Source organism: Phaenicophaeus curvirostris, chromosome 3, assembly GCF_032191515.1.
Source record: "Phaenicophaeus curvirostris isolate KB17595 chromosome 3, BPBGC_Pcur_1.0, whole genome shotgun sequence".
NCBI classification, from domain to species: domain Eukaryota; kingdom Metazoa; phylum Chordata; class Aves; order Cuculiformes; family Cuculidae; genus Phaenicophaeus; species Phaenicophaeus curvirostris.
The window spans coordinates 1033286-1056642 of record NC_091394.1 but is presented as its reverse complement, the minus strand read 5'-3'; positions in this window follow the sequence as shown (position 1 = coordinate 1056642).

Here is a 23357-nt window from a genome sequence, read left to right as displayed (position 1 = left end):
CATCTCCTTGCCAGTGCAGTACTGCACAGACTTAGACTTGTGGACAGGTACCTCTTTCATAAAAAAGTTTTGTTGCGTCTTTTCTTTATCTATTAAACCATAGCTGCTATGTTTGCTGTTACTTACAACAATAGTATCTGCATGTCCAAACTAGCTGTCCTCTAAAGTAACGCAGTTGACAGTTTTGTTAAGTGAGCATATTCACCCTTTCAAAATTGCACACCCAGGTTGCTCCAATTGGCATCCTAACAGTTCCTGAGTCCAATTTGAAGAATCAGAAACCCAAGCCGACCAAATACCTAGTTGCAAGAACTGGGAATATCCAAAACTACCCCTAGTCTGGGCTGCCCTAGAACTATGGCTGTGGCCATCCTAGGGTCCCCAACAGTTTGAGACAAAAGCTAGCAGAGCATCACTACTTCACGTTAAAAGCTTGCCTCCATTCTGACATAAAAAGTGTCAAAAAAGAGACATTTCCCTCCTGTAAGAATATTTCTGACCTGAGAAAGGCCCAGGAGACTTGTAAAAGGGCAGCATCTTCACAGATCTCTCCAGAGGGATATCCTCACTAAGAAAGAGACGGGCACAGAGCCTGCAGGTAAGGCAGAATGTCTGCAACAGGGAGGAAACTCTCCTCACTCAACTCCAGAGACCTCATGTTTGGTGTCCACATTAAAAACAATGAATGTCAAACATTTTATTAATCCTACTGGTGAATTTCAGAATGCATAGGCTCTACAAACAAGTCAATTTGAGCCGAGTGTATAATTTGATGGGCACGCTACTGTGTTCACTTTAAACTTCTTTTATTAACATTTAATTTTTTCCTATAAAAGAAGCTAAAAAGAAGGAAACTGAAGGCTTCTTTACCCAGATGGCTATAGTTTGAACTAGCCAGATGGAAGACAGCAATTCCTGCCTGTATTTCTGGCAGATTTCTGGGGTCTGCAGGCTGGGGAAGGCTGTGCCAGACAGGCTGTGCTCCCCCATCATGTTTCTCCAAGTGCAAGCAGCCACTGTGGCTTTCCTAAGTTCAATGCGAACTCTGAGGATTTCAGGAATCCCTGTGGTAACTAGTGTTCAGCAGTTGCTTACAGAGCCTGAATCCCTACAGCAAGCAGAGAATTTGGAATGGGTCACCAGGGCTCTTGATTCTTAGGTGAGTGCCTCATGGAAAGCTTGAGTTCACTGAACATCCCAGTGACCTTCCTAGTGAGATTCACCTGTAGTTAATGGCCCTGATAGTATTACCCATCACCTGCAAGGACCTTGTGAACATGTTTTGCTTCCAAAATAGCTATTTGCATGTTCAATCTCTGTGTCTATGTGTTATACTTGCCATGCAATTCACTGGCATATTTCAGCTTTGCCTTTGACTCAGTGATCATAAATCCTCATTATTAGATGGAAACATATTTGTCTAGTGTAGAATCAGAAAGGAGGAGATGTTGTAGAGCTGCTGTTACATTCCTGTGTTGTCAGTAAAATGGCTTATCTTCTCCATGAAAAGAGCTTTACTTCTATGAGGCCCAGAACTATCTATTGTTTAAAAAGAAAAGCATAAAAAATATGTAAGTATATATATGTATGTATACCCCATCGATATAGTCATACAAATGTACATAGAAAGGGAGTGCATATATGTAGAGGGAGAGGCAGAGAGAGGGAGAATATATGCTGCAAGATATTTATTGTACATGTTACAAAATTATATAAGATCTTTTAATCACTGGCGGAGTTTACATTAAGGGATTCAGATGTTAGACCTAACCCCACTACCAGAGAAAATATTTGGAATAGAATCATGGAATCGCTTGGTTGGAAAACACCTTTGAGATCATTGAGTCCAACCATGCCTGTCTACTTCTACACCATATCCCTGAGCACTTCATCTACCTGTCTTTTAAACACCTCCAGAGATGGTGACTCAACCACCTCCCTGAGCAGCCTGTTCCAGTGCCTGACAAACCTTTTGATGAAGAAATTTTTCCTGATGTCTAATTTAAACCTTCGCTAGTGCAACTTGAGGCCATTTCCTCTCTTTCTGTTGCCTTTCACTTGGCAGAAGAGACCAACACTCATCTAAATAATGTAAATAATATCCCAAAATATAAACTTTTCCGCAACTTTTAGCGACAAATTATTTGCCCTCTGGGAATACATGTGACTAAAATGTCAGGGTTTGATACCTGATATCATTAATTCTTACAAAGTAAAATCCCAGATAAGACTGTCATGCTTGGTTATTTGCTCATGTTTTCAAATGAAATATTGTTAAAAATATTGTATAGTTCTATATAGAATTTATTATTAATAATAGCATCAATATGTTTCTATTTTTCCTGGTAAAAGCTCCAAAATTCTGAAACAAAATAACATTGATAGAGTTTGTTTCTCATATGTGCAGTGGCACTAACTCTGTCAACATACACATGGTGTCATAGAATCATAGAATAGTTTGGGTTGGAAGGGATCTTAAAGATCATCTAGTTCCAGCTCCCCTGCCATGGGAGGATTTGCCCCTGGTGAAGCCGTGCTGGCTGACATTAATCACCTCCCTGTCCTCCATGTGCTTTAGCAGAGCTTCTAGGAGGATCTGTTCCATGATCTTCCCAGGCACAGAGGGTGAGGCTGACAGTTTAGTAGTTCTTACGGTCGTCTTTTTTTTCCTTTCTAAAAATTTGCACATTACCCTTCTTCCAGTCACCAGGGACTTCTCCTGATTGCCATGACTATTCAAATACCGTGGAGAGTGGCTTGGCAACCACATCTGCCAATTCCCTCAGGAGTCTGGGGTGCATCTCGTCAGGTCATCTTTCAACAGAAATACTTACTATAGATATAGATAGAATTCAAATAGAAAATAAGGATTCAAGAAATATTTACAAATACATGCAAATGTGTATTTTCAGTGTAGCAATATAACTTTTGGCAAGACCTCTATCCATACCCATGCTTACGGTCCATGTATTTTCAACTGGGAAATCTGAACTTTCTACAGAAATACACAATCCCCGATTTCTGCATCATGCTGTGAACCAGTATTCTCTGCTCCAGCAGTGAGTGGCCTCAAAATACTACTGAGGATAACTCATATGATGCCATGAATGCAGCAGGAATGATCTAAATCTGTTCCCTAGGTGACTAGAAAGAGACAAAAGTCTTTCCTTGGAAACATGAAATTCAGGCGTAAAGCACAGCTATTATATTTGACGCAGGAGCTGGCTCTGCAATCCAATCTCAGACCTGTGTGTTCAGGTTTCGGTGATGAGTTATGATGTTGCAAAAAGGCTTTTGTTCCTATATATCAATATTGAAACAACTTCCAAGGCAGCAGAAGCCTCCAGAAGCATCCAGGCCGCATACACAGAAATATGATCTTTTTGTGTAATGGTGCCACTACACTTAATCTACTGATTCTGCTGCTTTTACTGTGTAAATGAATCTGTCTATTACTGCTGTCTCCTATCCCTTCCATTTTTTACTAATACAGTATAATAAAACGTAATAGTATATACACTACATAATGATATACGATAATGTTAATAAAACATATAATCTAGATAGTAGCACCATGGAACTTTGTATATGAACTCCTGTATATGAACATCATTTATAATTAATAATAAACACGGTGTACAGTTTGATCTTAAAGAAATTCAGTGTTTACTTTCCTTATGAGGACATAAGACTATGTAGCTATAGTAGTTCAGCACACTTATATATAAGGATGTTGTAGGTCACAGGCTATGAATTAGTTTTTTATGACTTCCTCTCGTCTGTCACCAGGACAGTACAATAGCAGCAACCAGGCTATCCAAAAACCTGCTAATCACTCAGGGAAAAATGGAATTCTTTCCCTGGATTGCCAAATTGAGATATAACATTCGCTGAGAGGCAAAATCTCTCCTTAAATAGTTCAAGCAAGTCTGAAGAAAAAAAAAATGGTCATTTGAATGTAATCCCTGTGAAATAATTAAGATGGTAACTACAAAAATATAGACAAGATACAAAAATAGACCAAACTTGTGAATCCATACTGTAGTTTTGCAATTACCTCAGTTTTAGATAGATGCCTGTTTTTTAAATGTGGTGAGGATTAGATCTTTGACCACAGCATCTCTATCGAGCATTATTGGGGTTAGTCTCCATCTCAAAGTGGCCAATTAGTACTATGGGGATGAAACTGATGTTTCAGATAGCAAAGAGTGAAGGGAAGAAAAGGGAAAAAAATGTGATCGTATAATGAAAGATAAAGCACAATGAAGCGTCTGATGAAATAAAAGCAGGTCTTAAGAGAGGAAAGGTAGACAAAAGCAAAGAATCAGGAGAAAAAATCCTGGATACTTACATGCTGTTTGTCTCTCTTTCCTATATACATTTCTGTAAATTGATCACAACCAGTTTGGTTTCTCTTCCCTAGAAAACTGTTAGTTTTGAAATCTGAAACTCCAAAATGGAATGAAAAGTACTTTCGAAAAGTATTTTCAAAACACTATGTGGAAACAGAAATAAGCATTTGGATGATTATATACTACATACTTACTTGCTTGTAACGTTGAAAAAATAAAATATTTTTGGTGAAACAGTGCCATATCATCCACATTTTATGTGGCAAATTATGAAAACATTTTATTTTAGTAAGGCTGAAACATATTGGTTTAGACACTTTTGTTTCAGATGAGATGACAAAATCGAAAGAAAATATTTTTCATTTTCTTTTTGAAATATGGAGTAAATATATTTCTCCCCACGAGATATATTATATAACTCAATCGGCATTTCATAATAGAGAAGATGTTTCATCTGAATGTTTCTGAGCAGATGTCATGCTGCATGAGAGAGGTGATGTAGACATATTGTTTATCTTAAGTAGAGTGCATTCAAAGGGTAAAACAATCATTGTGCCTATAGACAGCCATAAGGCTATCCTTGATAGCCACCTTGGATGTGGGTATGAAAATCAATGTGCATTTAGACTGATATTAACATATTAGTTTAAAAGTCATATTGTGGTCTTCAAGTCACAGTCTGTGGATCCTCAGCTGCCACTGAACGTTGTTTGAGGTTTCTTCAACAAGTAGCTAAGAAGAACATCTCTGTAGTTAGCAAGCTTACATTTATTTTCTAAGAATTTCACCAGCTTCAAAAATATTTTAGGGATTCACAAACACAAAACATTTGAAAACCCACTATATAGACTATGTCACATTGAGATGCCTTTCATTGAGAAGTGTGGGCTAACAACACACACAGACCACCACAACATAATATCTGACAGAGGAGGTTTTTTCCCCATGTAGTTTTACACCATAAGGTAAAAGGTTAGAACTATCATAATTCTCCAAACCTAAATAAGTTGAGCAAATTAGATATGTACTTGAACACCATGATCAATATAAAAATGAAAACCAAAGAAAAGCAAAAAAGTGTATTTCAAATTCCCCAAACACAAGACAAAAAAAATAAAAATAAAAAGGGATGTTCCTAGTATATCAAAATACACTGTTGGTAGCTAAACAAACTTCAGTCCTCCTGTCTGGGATTTCTTGCCTTTACATAGAACAGAATAATCTGAGTCATAACAGAAATAGAGGAAAATACAAGATATAAGTAACATACGATAAAACTCAAGACTGTCACAAGCAAGCAAGTCATTATACGCCTATATACACTTCAATTAGGACGATCAAAGTGCCATAAATTATCACTGTTTGTATAATTACATCCTGACTCAGATTAAAATTTCCTTAAGTGAGACTACATGAGCGTTGTCTTAAAAAGGGCAGCTCACATGAATCAGCAGATTATGGTTTGTCCCAAAGCACAACTGGCAGAAAATTCACCTCTCGGGAAACAACTGCTGCCAACTTCAGCTTCTTATTGAAAACTTTGCTAATTGTGTACATACACTTTCTCCCTTGTCTTTCTTTCATCTTCTTCCAGCCTGCAGGACCTGGTAATTTTTATTTTGTTGGGGTGATTGGGAAGGCTATCTGAACACTTTCAGCATTCCTTGACTGTGTAGCATTAACAGACTTCACAGTTAATCTGTATTTCATTTTCCAAAGGTGCTAGACCAGTGTTTAGATGAAAAGCATATTGTGCACTGTTACTTACTGACTCTGTAGAGGAGGCAGCAGTGATTGAGCTTCTTGGCCTGTGTTTATCCAAGAATCTTATGTCCTTTACACGTCAGCTCCAGGGAGTTACTGTCCTAAATTCACACAGAGCAGATTGAAGGGGTTTTCTAAGTCTAGACTAAACCTAAGCACTCATCAAGGTTTTTGATAATCCAAACCATTGGATCTTGGCTCATCCATGGCTTGTTCTGTATCAAATCAGATCCTGACAAGTCTCCTGGATCAACAGCAGAAGTCCCACATGGATTTGTGATAATGCTTTCTGATATTCAGTAACCTGAGCTGGAATTCAGATAACTTTTCCCGAATCTGGTCATAATATTTCCTTCTCTCAGTATTCTACCCATCTTTGCCTTGTGATGTGCCCACACCACCTGTTAATCCATCTGGTTTGTTTCTGTGTCTGTTGCCTCTGTCCCATGCTTTACTTGCCTGGCATTCAGTAACAATTTCTCTGTGAATGAAGCCTGCTGCCTTCATCCCGCCAAGCCTGCAAACCTCAACACAAATTTGTTCTTCTTATAATGATCCTCCTCCATTTAAGATGTGTCAGTCAAGCTGAGTAAGCTAAATATTCTGATACACAAATGGCTCACCTGTATCATTATCTTTGCGAGGCTGAAACCAAAACATTCCCTGAGATTCCCCACATTCTTTTGCTAGACCCTACAAGACACCTATGTGCTCCTTTACTGCCTAGCTAATTAATTTTAAGAACAGAATTACCACACTGCACATCTTCTTTCCTCATGCTTAAAACTGTAGGTACTCACTCAATCTCTTTGCGCTAGACTGTCTGTATGCACCACAGCTTTTCCCTGTCCCATGTCCTAGACTTCCTCAATAGATTTCCATTCCCCTCTCTATACCTTTGCCAGAAACATTCTGTATCCTTATGTCACAGTTCTCTAACATGGCCATATCTCCTCTACACATTACATAGTCCCAAATTCTTTTTCAGATATAGCAGAGTTTTCTATTTCCCTTTACTCTACTCCCATCACAGCATCACAGAATCGCAGGATGGTTGAGGTTGGAAGGCATCTCTGGAGATCTAATCCAACCCCCTCTTCTCAAAGCAGAGTCAGCTGGAGCAGGTTGCTCAAGGCTGTGTCCAAACAGGTCAACAGGAATGTGGGAAACATGTCACGGCTTTCAACCACCCTTACAGTAACAATTGAAACTATCATCCCCTTGCTAGATCTGGAGATCATCATGCACCATGGTAGCTGAGCTAAGATGATAAAAGTGACTCCTTCATGGTTTTCCAGGGCATCTTTCAGGTTTTGGACGTTGATGCAAATATTTGTAGTGTTGCAATTGCCCATAAGTTGCAGTTGAAACAAATAATTTGCAACTATGGCAGAATTGCCAAGATAGGTCACAATGTAGTTTCAGGTCTTGTGCCCCAGACTGTCCTTAGCTTCCAAGGTGCCTTTCTGAGACAGTAATTCCACTAATAGTTTCACTATGACATTGTTGCTGCAGAATCATTTTGGACCTGGTGATAACAGTATTATTTTCTTGGCAAGTGGTCAGAAGAGCAATTCAGAAAAATATATTAGAAATCTTGTGTGGAGACGAGACTGAGGTCACTGCACTACAGAATCACCATCCTGCTTCTAGATACATTTGCATGTTTCCACTATCTGTACTCATTTTCTGAAAGGTAGTCTGTCATTTCTTAACTTGACTTTGTTGCATTTACCTATAAAAATAGATAAAGGATAAGATGGAAACCCCATACACTCAAAAAATGTGAAGAGGTTTGTATAATATGCCAGCAAATAAAACTACCAGCAGTCTATAAGGATATATAAATATATGTAAAAGGGCATGTAAATACTTACTGTAACCTTTCATGGTTTTGAAACCATTTCATTTGGATCCTCGTTCAACACTGTAAAGTCCGACACAGCTTCTCAGAGACCCTAGTTGGAGTTGATTTGCACATATAGCTTCCAATGTCAAACTGTTGAGATCTACTCTTTTCCTCAGATGTAGACAGATTATTCTGCATGAGTAGATCTTCACCAATCACTGTTTAGGTCCACTAGGAGTGCAGTCTGTCTGTTCTCTATGTATCACAACATAACTTGCATACCTTTTCCCATGTTTTGTACCTCATCTGGTTATTAGCATCTACAAGAGTCATACATTGAGGTGCAGAAACTTTATTTGATAATTATTCCTCCAGCAGCTTGCATTTCTCCTGCAGCTTTTCCTCTTGGAGAAATCACAAAAGGGAATCTGTGTGAAAACTGTGGTTAAGAACAATAGGTATCAAAAGATTACATTTCTATACAGAGAGATAGAGATAGAGATAGAGATAGAGATAGAGATAGAGATAGAGATAGAGATAGAGATAGAGATAGAGATAGAGATAGAGATAGAGATAGAGATAGAGATAGAGATAGAGAGATATTGCATTAAAAGCACTGGTAGTACAAGAACATTTTTTTTGCTAAAATAAAAGACAAAGGGGATCACAAAACAAAATGCAGACACAACCTCCCTGCCCAAAATGAAATTTCAAGCGTAATTAGAAAGGCTGTGGAATTGATCAGTCACTCTTTTAAGAGCTGGCTTTAAGTGAAACAACCAAGAAAGGTCAGAAATCAGATACAAGTAGAAAAGGCCATCAGATACGAGTAGAAAATACATGGGAGCAGTGACCTTAAGAATAATGAGACACAACCCTCAAAACAGGTTAAAGAGAAAGCCTTTAGTTCAGGATCTGAAATGCCATCAGATCTACAGGAAAGAAAATTATCACTAGGTGTAGTATTCTTGTTGTTTAGGGAAGCAAGGCTTCGTATATTCTTTGTAAATATGCAGAATTACATCTAGATGCTTGACTTTGTTATCTAGGTGGGCAACCTCCAGCAACTACTCAGCTGCTCTGTCAAAGAAACTCTACAGACAGAATTAAATTTAAAAGACAAGCAGAGAAGATTAATTTCAATGTAACTTAAAACTACTGCTATTGATGGATTTCTGTGGTAATCTGTAGATGCTCTACTAATTAAGTTAAAACTGTAATATGACAATGTTATATCTTTGAAGAAAGTCATATTTATTAATAATATCCATTCTTTTAAACTGAATCAACATAAAACTTTCAGTAAGTTTATAATTCAGTGTGTTTCAAAATTTTGTTATTTCACAGTATTTGGATTTCAGTATTTTTTCCATATTTGGCAGAATAAGATCACTATTTTGTTCATGCATGAGAATGCAGTTCCATTGTTTAAAAAGGTCAAAGTTTATTTCCCTCTATATATCCTAAATATGCTCATGTTAAAGTGAATCTTTACTAAGCTATTTATTTTACAACTCCAGCAGAAGGACATTTGTGCCTTTATTAAAACATTATACATGCTACAGCCAGACTTGCTTCCATTTGGCAGTTTTATTAAGTGTTCCAGTTAACCTAAATCTTAACTAACAGCCAATAAATTTCTTCCAAGTTCAAGAAAAATGCAATAAGAAATAAACTATTTTTCTAGACTGTGATGTACTTTTAGCCTGTTAACGAGGATTCACTTTATGATTTGAAGGCAGTTGGGTACTCAGTCAATCTTGGAAAGTATGCAACATGTTTATCTTGGTAATGAGGATAGGTAGGAAAGATACAATGATAAAGTTTCAGACAAGACATATTGAAATCTAACAGAGCTAGTAACATTCCTTCCAGTAAGAAAGCACTTAATGACAAGATAGAGTCTTTGGTGTGTTGCTGCCTGATTCAAGAGCAAATTGCAAGTGAAGTTTTTCGGACGTCACTGCTGGGCTCAATGCTATTCAATAAACATTGTGCGTAATGGGATGGAACTCACCTTCACCAAGCCTGCAGATGACACCAAAAAAGAGAGATCATGTGGAGGGCAAACCTTGGCTGGCCACTCTATCATTCCACCTCCATCAGCAGGATGGGGGAGAAAATACAAGGAAAATTTCACAGTTCAGAATAAGAAATGGGAAATGAATTACCAGTTGTCAGCACAAGCAAACCAGATCCATCTTGAGGAAATTAACTTAATTATCAATTAATTGTAACAGACTTAGTGAGAAATAAAAACAAAACTAAAAACATCTTCTCAAGAACTCTCCCTTTTTCCCAGGCTGAAGTTCATTCCTAACTCTTCGACTGTATTGTCTTTTAATCATTGCAAGGCCATCTATAGTTTGGGCATAGTATTATTGATATATAAATATGGACCCAGTTTTCTATAAGTGGACCCCAAAACATACCAGTTTCCAGCAGGAAACACTGAAGCACTGGAACATATCAAGAAATTAAAGTTCTGTAGTAATTTAAAAGTACTCTTAACCCAACACAGGCAACATATTAAACTGTGTTTAGAGTCAGTGTTACTGTGGTTCAAAATTTGATGACTCAAAATGCTGACATATATCCCCTGATTCACTGATGCAGTTGAAGTTGCTAGGTTTATTTACAATAATTTGGAAATCACGAGGAGACAAAACAGTTTGATGATATGGGACGCTTTCTAATGATATCTGGGGCTTTGTTGTATCCTCATCAAATATGTGTGTGATCTTACCCACAAAGAGATGAAAGTATGCACTCCTTCTGTATCAAAGAAAAGATTTAAAAATAGCCAAGAGCTAGGCATCACTTCAGCAGTGAAAGTACTGAGCAGACCTAATTACATCCACTGTTTGCAAATACAAATGTAAAAAGTAAAACTCATTGAAAACACAAGTTCATCAGAAGAAATACTTTCCTTTGGAGAATGGTGACCAAATCTGACTTGGAAAAAAAAAAATGAAAGGTTTCTTTTCCTTTCAATAACACATTCACTTTCAATTATCTCTGAGAAGTTTAAGTTTTAAAATTCTTTATGACAAATGTAAAAAAAATTAGAAAAATTGAAATTAAATTGATACTGAACACTTTGACTTCAAAATATGTTTCAGTTGTATTTCATAAAGTTTCTAGACCCCCTTGTTTCTCCACACATGTACTGGCTTGATAGGATATTGAATATCTAGAAGTCTAGAAATAACCGCTGGAAACTGGTTTGTGAAAGGTAGTTTTGAAAGACCTCCAACTGAATCTGTACTGCTTGATACAGCTGAGTTACTTCAGACAAGGATAAAAGCTTGTTTGCAATGATTTCAACTCAGGTTTTCATGTATTTCCTGTATTCTTTCCTGTGGACTTAGGAAACGAGCCATAGGTTTATATCAACTTCCATAAGCCTGAGAACTGCAAGTAACAATCTCGAACCCTCCTGACCTAGGTAATCCCCAAAGTCCCAGATAGTGATAGTGCCATAGATTGTGATTATAAGGCTGCCTGTAGAGACCTATTGCACTAAACCACAAATCCTCAACTCCCTTAGCACCCTTCATTTGATCACTTTAGCAAAGAAGGATTGCCCTGGAGGTACGTACTTTATTATTTTACCTTCCTCACCAAATCACTAATGGAACTAGCAGGAGAGAAGGCTGCTATCTCACTGTAAGTTCAGTTTCTCCAGTAACTATCACATTAGTATGGAGCAGCTGGATTTAGAAAAGACAGTAGTAAAGTGGCTGATGGAACAGGAATCACTTTTTTAGTACCGCTTCCTATTAGCAAACTCATTCAAAGGAATATACTAAAAATAAGATCCATACAGAGGATTCCACACTGGAATAAACTGCATTTTTTCAGGCTGAAAAAACATCACATCCTTTCCTTTTAGCCGTAATATGACTAATGCCTGCTCAAAATTGCACTCATTTGCCTTCTGATAAATGATTTACTGGCCTCAGTGTAATTCATACAGGTAGAAATCAACACACAAAGACCATCAGCACAGCTGGTGTTAGTTATCATATTGAGATTAATATAAAAAAGCTTAAGTAATATGAGAGATTTGTCTTGCTCTTGCTGTGCTATCTTGTACATGCATAGATAGATGACTGGCTACCATTTTATTACCCAGATAAGAAGAATGATATAAGAAATTGGAAGAATAATAAACCTGCCGTATAGCATACTTTGTGTGCATTCAAATGTTATCTAAAACAAAATCTTCATTGTCACCCAGGAATTGTCTTCATAAATCATTGACAGAAGATAGCAAATGCCCTCAGCAGTCAACATCTGAAGAGATTAATTTGTTCAACCTTGACTCAGAAGGCTATTTGCTGTAATTATACTAAATACATGACCTTGTCAAGCCTGAAACATTGGCATTTATATTATACATGTTCTTCACCTTGATGCACTTGCTTTGGAGGCAATGGAAATTCTGTGAGAAAAATAGAAATCAGAGGTAATCTCTTAGGGATGATGAAACTGGCACAACAATTAGTTTGTGAGCAACCGTTTCCAGCCTTCCCTAACACTGTCAGAAGACATTGGGGATTCAACTGCTCTGTGTTATTTACCTTTCTTCTTTTCCAGCAATTTATGTCTTAAGAAATCTAAGTAATTTTCTCTCCTAACTAGTCTGTGTTGAATTTGCAAAGGCTTTCTTAATTTCAAACACATATTTCTCTGGGCAGGGTTTTAAACAGCCTTCAGACCCCTCCACTCTCACACACAGAAACATGTATGGATGCATTATATGCATTAGTGGCCCAGCTTAGTCCATGAAGAGAGTCATAGCAGCTGAGGGGGGGTTGACTTTCTTCCCTACGGTAGTCTCCATGACATTATTTGGAATTAAAGTCAAGAGACCAGTTCACAAGAACCATTGCATTGTCTCACCAGTGATTCCTAAGGAGCCATGGGAATGCAGATAAGTGCATGAAGAGGACAAAGAAATGTATTTGAGCAGATGTGAGGTGGCAGACAGGACTCCTTAGGTCACCAGAATCAGGATCCATCCCCTTTATCCAACTCCCACACTGATTTCTAGTACAAGTAACAATCTCCCTGTATCTCAGTTCTCATATTTAGATGAACCATACACCTTTTCTGTTTTGTTATTCAAACTTAGGTTGCAAATTATTAAGGCAGCAAGTATAGCATGTCAAGCAGAACTGGATCTTCATCTCAGCTGAGATCTGCAGATGCTTCGGCAGTATCATAAAAGAAAAAAGTAATTAACATTAATAATAGTATTAATAATATGCAGTGAATTCTGAAAGCTTGGTAGATCTTAATATTTTTACTAGGAGACAATACTATGTTTTCTGTCTTATATTAAATGTCAATTAAAACGAGAAAAAGCAGGACAAAAGGAAAGAGGGAAAGGACTAAATTTAACATGAAACCCACCAATTGCTAGAGTTTCAAGCTGTTCGTCCCATTGTTTCCTAACTCTCTAGTGGTTGTCCTTATTTTTGCAGCAGTAACAAATATTTGTTTCCTGTAGTCTTTTCCCCTTTACCCCAGATAGGCCCCTTTCACCTCATATTATATAAGGAAGAGAAGTTGTTCGGCTGGGGTGATGTGAGGGCTCTAGCTTGTTAACGATATGGAACCTCCCTTTATAGCTCTTTCAGTGCTGTGAAAGAGAGACTGCGTGAGGCAATAAGGAAGTACAAGAATTTTAATTGCTGAATAATTACCACTAGCATAGTTGGCAAAATTTAACTCTGAAGGATTTTGAAGAAGTATTAAAAGTCTCTGTGCAAGAGTAGCCAACATGAAGTGTGTTAAGAACCCATGAAAACCTTTTGTTAATAAATTAATTAAAAGGCACTTCTGTATATGAATGAAAAAGTACTTTATAAACAAAATAAATCGCCACTTTCTTAAATTGCCAAATTAAAAAAAATAGAAGAACAAACAAACAAAAAGCCTTATACGTGATTTAATACATTGTCACTTTGCATTACCTCAAAATGTTGAAGTAATAGACTTGAAATGGGGAATTAGGTAACCTCCATTGCACTGTTACTTTTGTTCACAAGAGGACTTTTAGATGTACATTTTAAAAGTGCAATGTAGTTAATAAGTGATGGATTTTTTATTACAGACGTTAATTTTGGTAATTAAAATTTATGTGCTGAAATGTAAAACAATATCTTTGCAATGCAAAAAGAACTTCCACATAAACTGTGATGAATCACATTTAAATCAGGTAACTGTCTTTCAGAAAAAAATTTGGGATTACAGGGAACAAAAGCACCAATGCTACTTTGTATATTTCTCACAAAATAGAAGGTGTCTTAAAATTTCCCACGATGGTACTAAATATGTACAGTCTGTTTATAACCCATATCCAGGGTGTGCTGGATGGAGAAATTTGTAATTAAATATTATTGCTAATCAGATGCAATTAACAAATTATGCCTATCATAAATTGGAATGAGATCCATGTCCAATTCCTCTCCTATAATTCTGAAAAGCTATCCTAGTGAACAAAACATTGTATTCTAGAGCATCCACCCTGATCCAAAGAAATCACATATCTCCTTATTCCCAGAACCGTCACTGTTATGCACTTTGCTGAAAAGATAATCACTTACAAATCAGATTTTAAAAGTGTGCCAATTAAAATCTAGTTTAGTCTTTTATACTCCTCCTGTCTAGATAACTACCAGCTTTTTCTTAATTCCTTAAACACAGATTCCACAATTTCAAGTCGCTAAAATTCATTACAGACCAACACGATGCTAGATTTTAGGTGAATATCCTTTAATAACTCCTGATCTTTGGAAAGAAAGGAGAAAACAGAATTAGCATCGGGGGCTTAAGAACATCATATAGATACTTTGAGTTCTTTGAGTCCTTTCTTGAGGTTCTGATTGACAAGTGCTACCTTGATGAGTTGTCTTGTGTCTGGATCCATTTTTCTGGCCACAGCACAGTGAGATACTTGGCCACAGAACCAGTAACATGGTTAGATACAAAGGGAATTTTCACATATAGCTAGATGGTTTGCCAACTGTTACTGCCCGAGTGGGAACATAAAGCTTTTCCTTTGCATTTTTTTGGAGCATCTATGGTAGCAGCATCACATCCTTATAGCTGAAAATGTAATTCTAATAGAAAATCAATACTGAAATATTTTTTGTTTACATTCTGTTATTTGCTGCTTTGATCAGAGCTAGAGGCTGAGTTTTCATATATTTTAGTTGTCAACAATGACAAAAGCAAGTAGGTTGTAGCTGCAGCAGCTATTTTGTACAAAGATTATAGACTAGATCTCAGACGCAGTTGGGCATGGTAATGCCAAGGCTTTTATCATTAAATTTGCTATTGAATATGTTGCAACTCTTAAAAACTGAACATTGGGCATAATAAAATCACAATGCCTTAAACAACAGAGTAATTACATTGATAGATCACAGAGCTCTTCTTAGCAGATGTAACATGTAGAAAACTATATTCAGATGGTTTTGTTTGAGTTTGAAATTACAGAAACTGAGCATTTATCAAACCCCACAAAATAAATCAGATTGTTTGTATTACACTTGTATAGATCTCATGGTCATGTTATGTATAGTAATTGAGGCATAAAGAAATAATTTATGTGAAACCAATGAGAAGGTCAACATAAATAGAAGGTCATAATTTTGGTGTTTGACTAAACTGTGATCTCTTCTCCTCCTAAGATATGTTTAATACAGGAATTGTAGGGAGCAGTCTCAAAAATTATTGAAAGATAACCCAGCATGTCAGCTGTGTAATTACACAGCATTCAGCAGCACAGGTAGGTTTACTGTTGTGTGAAATACATACAAAATAGTTCTGCTATCAAGTATAAAAATGGTGTATCTTAATTTCATCTATATTTAGGGTAAGAAGTCATAAATACGCCATGCCACCCGTCACCGTGGTAATATAGTCATTCGTAAAGTACTTGGACTGTCTGCTTGAGTACATGGACAATTACTGGTTTTGCTTGCAGTGATAGATTTCACATAAGTTAAATAAATAATAGGAATGTCAAAAACCTGCTGTAAAAACCTGGAACATTCGTCTCCTATAATCCAATGATAATTTTTTACACCTCACCCATACTTCCTGGGATCTTATGCTAGCAAGATGATTTAAGAAACCAGTCTGTAGACTAAATGCGGGTAAGAGAGTTAGAAAAGAGCATTTCAAGTACAAGTTAAGTCCCTTTGGGTTTTCCTTCTATATATAAATAAGACAACAATAGTATTAGCAAATGATTTTTTGTTTCACTTAAAAGTACATGGCTCTTAAGGTGACTGGAAAAAGTATGTGAAGTCTGGAATCTTTGACTATTTCCAGTAACTTTGGGATACAAACACCACAATCACAAGCATCCACTCCTTTCTTCCTCCTTTCTCTGAGCTTTTATTGCTGAGTGCAAAGTTGTATGATACGGGATATCCCTTTGGTCTGTTGGGGTATCTATCCCTGCTCTGCCCTGCTTCAAACCCCTTTCCCACCCTAAGCCTACTGTCTTTGGAGAGTGTGAGATACTATCTCTGTGATGAAAATGCTGTGCTTCAAATCAGTTGTTTTCCAGCCATGGAACTGTGTGGAATAGGGAAGTCATGTGATAGGGCAGTGGCTTTTTCTGTGCCAAATTCCTTATTTTGGAAGCAGCAGAGCTGCCCCTGAGCGCCCAGAGAGGTCATCCTGTCACCCTGCAAGGAGGCAGCAAGGGCAGGACAGTCACCAAAAGAACCCAGAAACCACCAAGGACACCGGACTCATTTCCAGAACCTTCCTGAAGGAGGACTGTGAAATTACACCAAAAAGTTCTCCCCTCCAAGACCCTGATGTTTCCATAAATCTCCACCTGCCCACCTGGGGTTCAAAAGACAGTTCTGTGTGGGTGGTGACCTTCTTACACTTTTGTCTCTCTTTCCTTCCCTCCTTTCATTTTTTCCTCTTTTATTTTCCTTGCTACAGATTTAGCAAGCCAACATCTTGCCTTAAAGCTGTGCCACCACTGATCAGCAATAACCAAAACACTGATGCGTTATCAAGTCTGTTTTAGCCCCAAACGTAAAGCATCGCACCATATGTGCTGCTATGAAAGAAATTAACTCCATCCAACAAGGCCCAGAACGTTGTGAAATAGAACAGGCTTGGGATTATTATATAAAATTTATTCCTGAAAAAATGACATCCTTGTTCTTTCTCAGATTAAGTGGAAATGAGAGGTCTTTCATATCCTTTTTGTCTATTTATAATGATACATTCTTTCTGTGATTAGGCTAAGTTACACCTAGTGTTACTCTGATAGGAAGCTTATATACAATTTGTTGCTTATTTTTTTCCAGTTCTAGTGTTTTCTTGGTAGCAGGGAGTTCAAGGTTTCAAATGCCTCCTTTGTAAACTTTGTTACACAATCTTGCCTTTGGGGTTGTCATAACTTCTTTTTCTGGACATTTCTAAAGATAACAGACACTCAAAGTCTAGATGTATATATTGCTTTAATAGTAAACATTTTTGGTACTTCGTTCTTTAGAGGTATAAAATCCCCAAGTTTAGGAACTGAAACAATGGTCTTTTTGTATCATGAGAAGACTATTTCTGTCCTTTCGTTTCTTTGTGTATTTGGTTGAGGAGGAAAGGAGTTACCTTCTAATATGCTAATTGTACCAATCCAAACATATCAGTCAATGAATAGCAAGAAAGAAGTTTTAAACCTGCATTAAAACTTTTTTATGAAACTTTAGACTGACTGAAAATACATGCATATGTTTAAATGATTTTGGAACATAATTGCATTAGAAAAATGAAGAAGAAAAGCAATGTGATAAAAGGCTTTATTCATTGTAAAGGAAAAGACTATACTGATAACTTAGATTATTTGATTGATATATATTCAAACACCATAAACCCTAAAATAGAATCCTGTGGTTCAATGGTGGTGAAGTAGGTCTATTGAATGAAGAAGACAACGTAAATATATGCATCATAGTATAAAAATACTCTGTGACATAGTAAAGCAATTCCTCTTATGATTTACTATACTCCTAGAATGTCTCCCAAAAATAACTGGCAGTGTTGGCATAAATTTCTTTGCTGTCTTGCTTTAAACTGTGTCTCCTTTGGGGCTTACCATATGATTAGGGATGCATAACTCATTTAAGGGTTCTACCCTGCAGTGTTCTGGGCTTTGAAAATCAGTAGGATTATAAATCACCTGAGACTTCTGGGGTAAACCTAAAAATTTTGCACACTACTATTTTTGGTGGACTAATTAGAAGTGAGTTGGATCTCTCAGTAAATACATTTAAGGGAACGGGTCTTCTTTTTCTTGATACCTCTGAGAACTTACCATGAAATTTATGAAAATTTCTTTGATGAATAATGTTGAATTTCCACAAGAAATTAATGGAGACTCATTTCATATGGTGTTTCAGAGTAAGAGTCAAAATAAAAATTGAGCCTATATACCGAGTATTTTTCTATCGTCATTTTTTTTTTCACTGGTGATCATAGTGAGCATTAAATACAAAAAGATGCTGATAGTGTAATCATTGTTTTCCATAAATAAACAATCCTTTTGACTACTGTTTCTGCTGACAGCAATTTTTATCTGAAAAAAAAGGACCTAATGATTTCTTTTGCTGATTACTGCACTTGTCTGTGTGGCAGAAATCTTCAAGTGTTATGCATTCCACTTTGGTGGTGGAGATGAAGAAAGAGAGATAGATAAATGTTGTACCTCCTTTCCATAGGTAACCAAGGAGCTATAGCTACTTGTGGCAGCCCTTTGTAGCTTATACAATATGGGAACAGTTGTGCAGGTAAACTTGAAGTACATCTCAAAGCAAAGACTATTCAAAAGGGATATGTATGTGAGCTCTCAAACAGGAACTATGCTGTAGAGTCTAGGTACATAAGCAGAGAGTAATTCCAGAAGATCTCGATTTCTGATTATTTATTTCCCATCTATGTACATTGGGACTGTAATTACATAAACCTTCCATTCTGGTTGTGGAAACATTATCACTTGAGCTGTGTATGTGCGATAAAATTAAAAAGTTCAGAATTCTGTTTCAGGGTCAACGTTTGAAGTAAGCCTCCACTTTCTGAAAGTCCGTTCTACTGAAGCGCAAGTGTCTGAATGTACTTTTGAAGAGAGTATGAGATTCACAAAAATAGTCATTTTAAAATTGACTTTTGATTTTGAACTAATATTCACTGGGTATTACTCTTTGCTCAGCTTGACCTGTTTCTTGCCCTGTGTAATACAGTGTAAGGTGTTTGTATTCTAGGTTTTGATTTGGTAAATATTTTTTTGCTTTTATTGTGTGGTAGCAGGTGCATAATTGGCAGGCACAGTTGGTAGAATTATAGATTGAAACTTTACACATCTTCTGAGATATCTTTTTCAAACCAGAGGTTATCGTGTAAGGGGCAAAACATTCAGAAAGCAGCTTTCATTCAGTTAACTACAGGACGATTTAGTTATATTCTTAGAAGGATGACTCATTCTGCCAATACCATCACATAAAAGAAATGACCTATACTTAATAAAATAGCATTTCAGTTTAAGTGGACAATTCACTTTTACAATTTTTTTTTTTAATACTGAACTGGCTTTAAGATATAGCTCTATAAAAAGCCGTATATAACACTGAAGTAATTTTCTAAAAGTAATGTGCAGAATTTATGTAAAATTATATCAAACTTCAAGCACATCCAGAATGCAATATTGTGAAATGTCTCCTGTGGCTTTGCTGTGTGATATGGAAGTTCAAGCAGAAGTATAATTTAATAATCTAACTCAAAGAGTTACAAAGAGACAAAAGGATTGGATTGAGAAAATCCATTTACTCAAAATAATTTGTTCTGTAGTGGCAGAATTTCCTAAAGGTTGTGCCAATCATAGACAAAAAAATCAGCAAAAAGGAAATGGAAATAGCATGGAGTTCAACTAAGGATGCTTTCATTAGATGATCTGAATAAGAAATCAAGCAAGCTAACTGCACTAATTTATAAACAATAAGCAGCTCCAAAAAGTGGATCAAATGCATGCCTTGACCTTAATTCAATTTTCCTGTTACCAACATGGAAATCATCTTTACAAAATACTAGTTTAAAAGTAAAAAACAAAGCGGAAATTGTAGAGGCTACCAATGCATGTCCTTCTCCATGATAATTCTGCCCACTTGGGCCTTTAGAATTTTTTGATATATGACTAAAGAAAACACTGTTCAGTACTCTCAGAGTTTGACTTCTCTCTCTTAGAAGTCCCAAAGCCACAGCACATTGCAGTTATGTTAGTGGTTATTTACACCAGAGAGATCTGTTGAGACATTCAGTTTGCTTTGGGTTTGGATAAGCTTTCCAGATTGTGTATTTAGTTTAACTGTTTTTACAGTGGACATTTTTTTTTTCAGATTAATTCAAGACTTTTTCAAAATCTTAGTTACTTGCTGAAAAGAATAATTCCAATCAGTTGGAAACGTGCGGATTAATCTCTGCAAAAACCCGGAGAGCTGCAGCCTCATGTTGCTGCATTCTCAAGGCTTTAATGCTTTCTCAAGGGCTGTTCGCTCCTCGCAGGAGCCCTCCAGGGATGCAGACAACACAATGAGCAGCTGCGCCACCACGGGCACCACGCAAAAAGCACTCAAGTCAAGGTCCTTAGCCATGCTTGGCATTCCTGATGTTATACAACTCTAAAGCAGGACAAAAAAAATATTCAGTCTAGAGTGAGCAGCCTGAAATTAGATTTTAACCTCTATTTTGGCAGTGACATATTGGCATATTTCTCATTATACCCATGCTGTCACGCTCTGCACGTAGTTTTCAGAGTAGTACTGGAATGCCTGAGAGAGGGAAGCAAATCACAGGGGACAAGGCTAGTGGTAAAATGGAACAGGGCACAGAAAACCAGCAACAACCAGATTCCCAAACTTACTTTCCTTCTATTTCCCTTCATTTTTGTTTTACTTCCATAATCACATGGATCTTATCTCCATCTGTGTCTTCCTTTATTCTTGTTTAAGTATAAGGTCTACATCCTCTCTTTGGTTTTGTTTGGGGTTTTTTTCAAGAATGATGACTATTGGCTCCTGTTAGGAATAGATTCAGAATTTCAGGTCCTCTGAGATCTTGCTGGCTTCAGGCATTGCACAGAATATTAAGATGAAACAATAAGTCTCCTGTGTTATGCTTCTGTGGGCTTCAAATTCAAATTGACTCACTAAATAATTTTGCTACAAGGAAAACAAGCACCAGGCTAAATATATCACTGCATAAAGCCTGTTTCTGGTGGCAAACAATTTCTACCTTCAGGTAAGAAACTTCAGAATATGATGGAACTGAAATCAGTCTGAGCTGAGCTCTGGTGATCAACTTTGAGGGTTGTGGGATGCTGGAGCAGGTTGCCCGGAGAAGCTGTAGATGCCTCATCTCTGGAATTGTTCAAGGTCAGGTTGGATGGAACTTTGAGCAACCTGATCTAGTTGGAAGGTGTCACTGTAAGTGGCAGGGGGGTTGGTCTAGATGGTCTTTAAGGCCCCTTCCAACACAAACCATTCTATGATTCTGTGATTCCATGATTCCATGATATACAAACACATGGTTGATAAAGGCTATCAAAATCTTTTTAGAACAAAGCTGTGGATGCCCTACTTGGTCTTAGTTTGGCCATCAAACTCAGGTCAGACTGAGAAAATTCTGCTGCTTCCTATTATATAATAATGAGGATGGTGGTAGTCGTGACATCTTTATTTTTTGAAAGATATTGAGCTCTCTGATTCAGATATTATATTCAGATACTAATTAAAACACCTTGTTAACTATAGACTAGAATAATTTGGGGGTATATTAGTAAGTACTGTGATGCTGAAATTTATGAAAATTGCCCCATGCTATCTTTAGAAAGATATGCATATGTAGCTTTTCACCTGTGTATGTGTCTGCAGTTTGTATATATATACACACACATATATGTAATACAATATTGACAAACTTCTGACACATTCTAATTTTTTTGTCAGCCAAAATGTCTCTCTTAAAACCGCTAATCTAGCAATGCTTAAGTCGCTTCTTGGAGACACAGAACAACTGTTCATAAATTTAAAATGTCACAGAAAATGCTGCCTTATACCAAATATGGACCTGCATATTCTATTCATTAAATTTTTCTTTTATTTCAGAAATGCAAAGTACAACGACATTGGATAAGTGTACTTTACTTACACAAGTGCACATTTACCTCCATATTCATGCATCATATTTTGTATTATTTAACAGCAGCCTGGTCCTGCTGTTTTATTGCCCAATTGGCTAGGATGACATATGACCATAAGAACAGATAGAGGCTTACATTTGCATTTGTTTTCACATTATGGATCTCAGAAGCAAGCTGGTAATCAGAAACATATTATCTAGAATTACAAGGGATGCATTGCTGCCACAGTAATGTTTTAAAAAATTAAATGTTCTCAGTAGGTGTTTAGTGCCTCTATATTTCAATTAGCATGCTCTTACTATATGCCTACAGTTTTTAAAGATTGTTTATGGGGATATATTATTCGGATGCACATTATGCATATCTGAATGCCTGCACATTCTCACAGTAAAAGTTTCTTGCCCCATATCTTATAAGTATGTTGCAAAGGGAGAAAGAAATCTCGGAGGACAGGAGATATCAGATAAGAGTTAAGGTATGAGGGATGTGCAAAATAGATGGATCTCTACTGCACTCAGGGCTGCTTCTCAGGCATAAATGGGATTTTTCTAACTCTTGGCATGTTCTGACATACTCAACAGGCAAAACTACAGCAAGGACACAGTTAAGTTTGGGTTCCTCAGGCTTCTAACATCCCTCAAACAGCCTTCAGTAATCTAAATGTCACAGCAGAGAAATGAAAAAGACTACTACACAGTGGAGACTCAATTCCCCAGTTCCAAATGTGCCAAATGTGGTGATATCAGCCAGCATTGCCACATAAAGAAACTACATCACAGCAGATGGATTGTCTGACCAAATATCGCTTTGATTTTCACAGAGGAAGAAAAAGCCACAGAACTTAGATCTGTTTTCCTTCATGATTTTGTCTTTGCTGTGCTCCCAAAGTAAAAGAAAACAATAGTGAATCATATTTTTATGTGTGTATAGATATATATGTAGAGAGATATATATGTATGTATTTATACATATATAAACATGAATTAGATCAACAGGGCATGCATGCAGCACATACATATATTTGACTAAATATAATATGTCTTTAAGGTGATAGTTGTTCTACCAGTCTCATCAGAGTCAATATTTGTGTTGAAAGTTAAGCACTTCTGAGGACTGAAACGTAGTTATGTAGGTGACTAAACATTACAAGGAGCTGTTG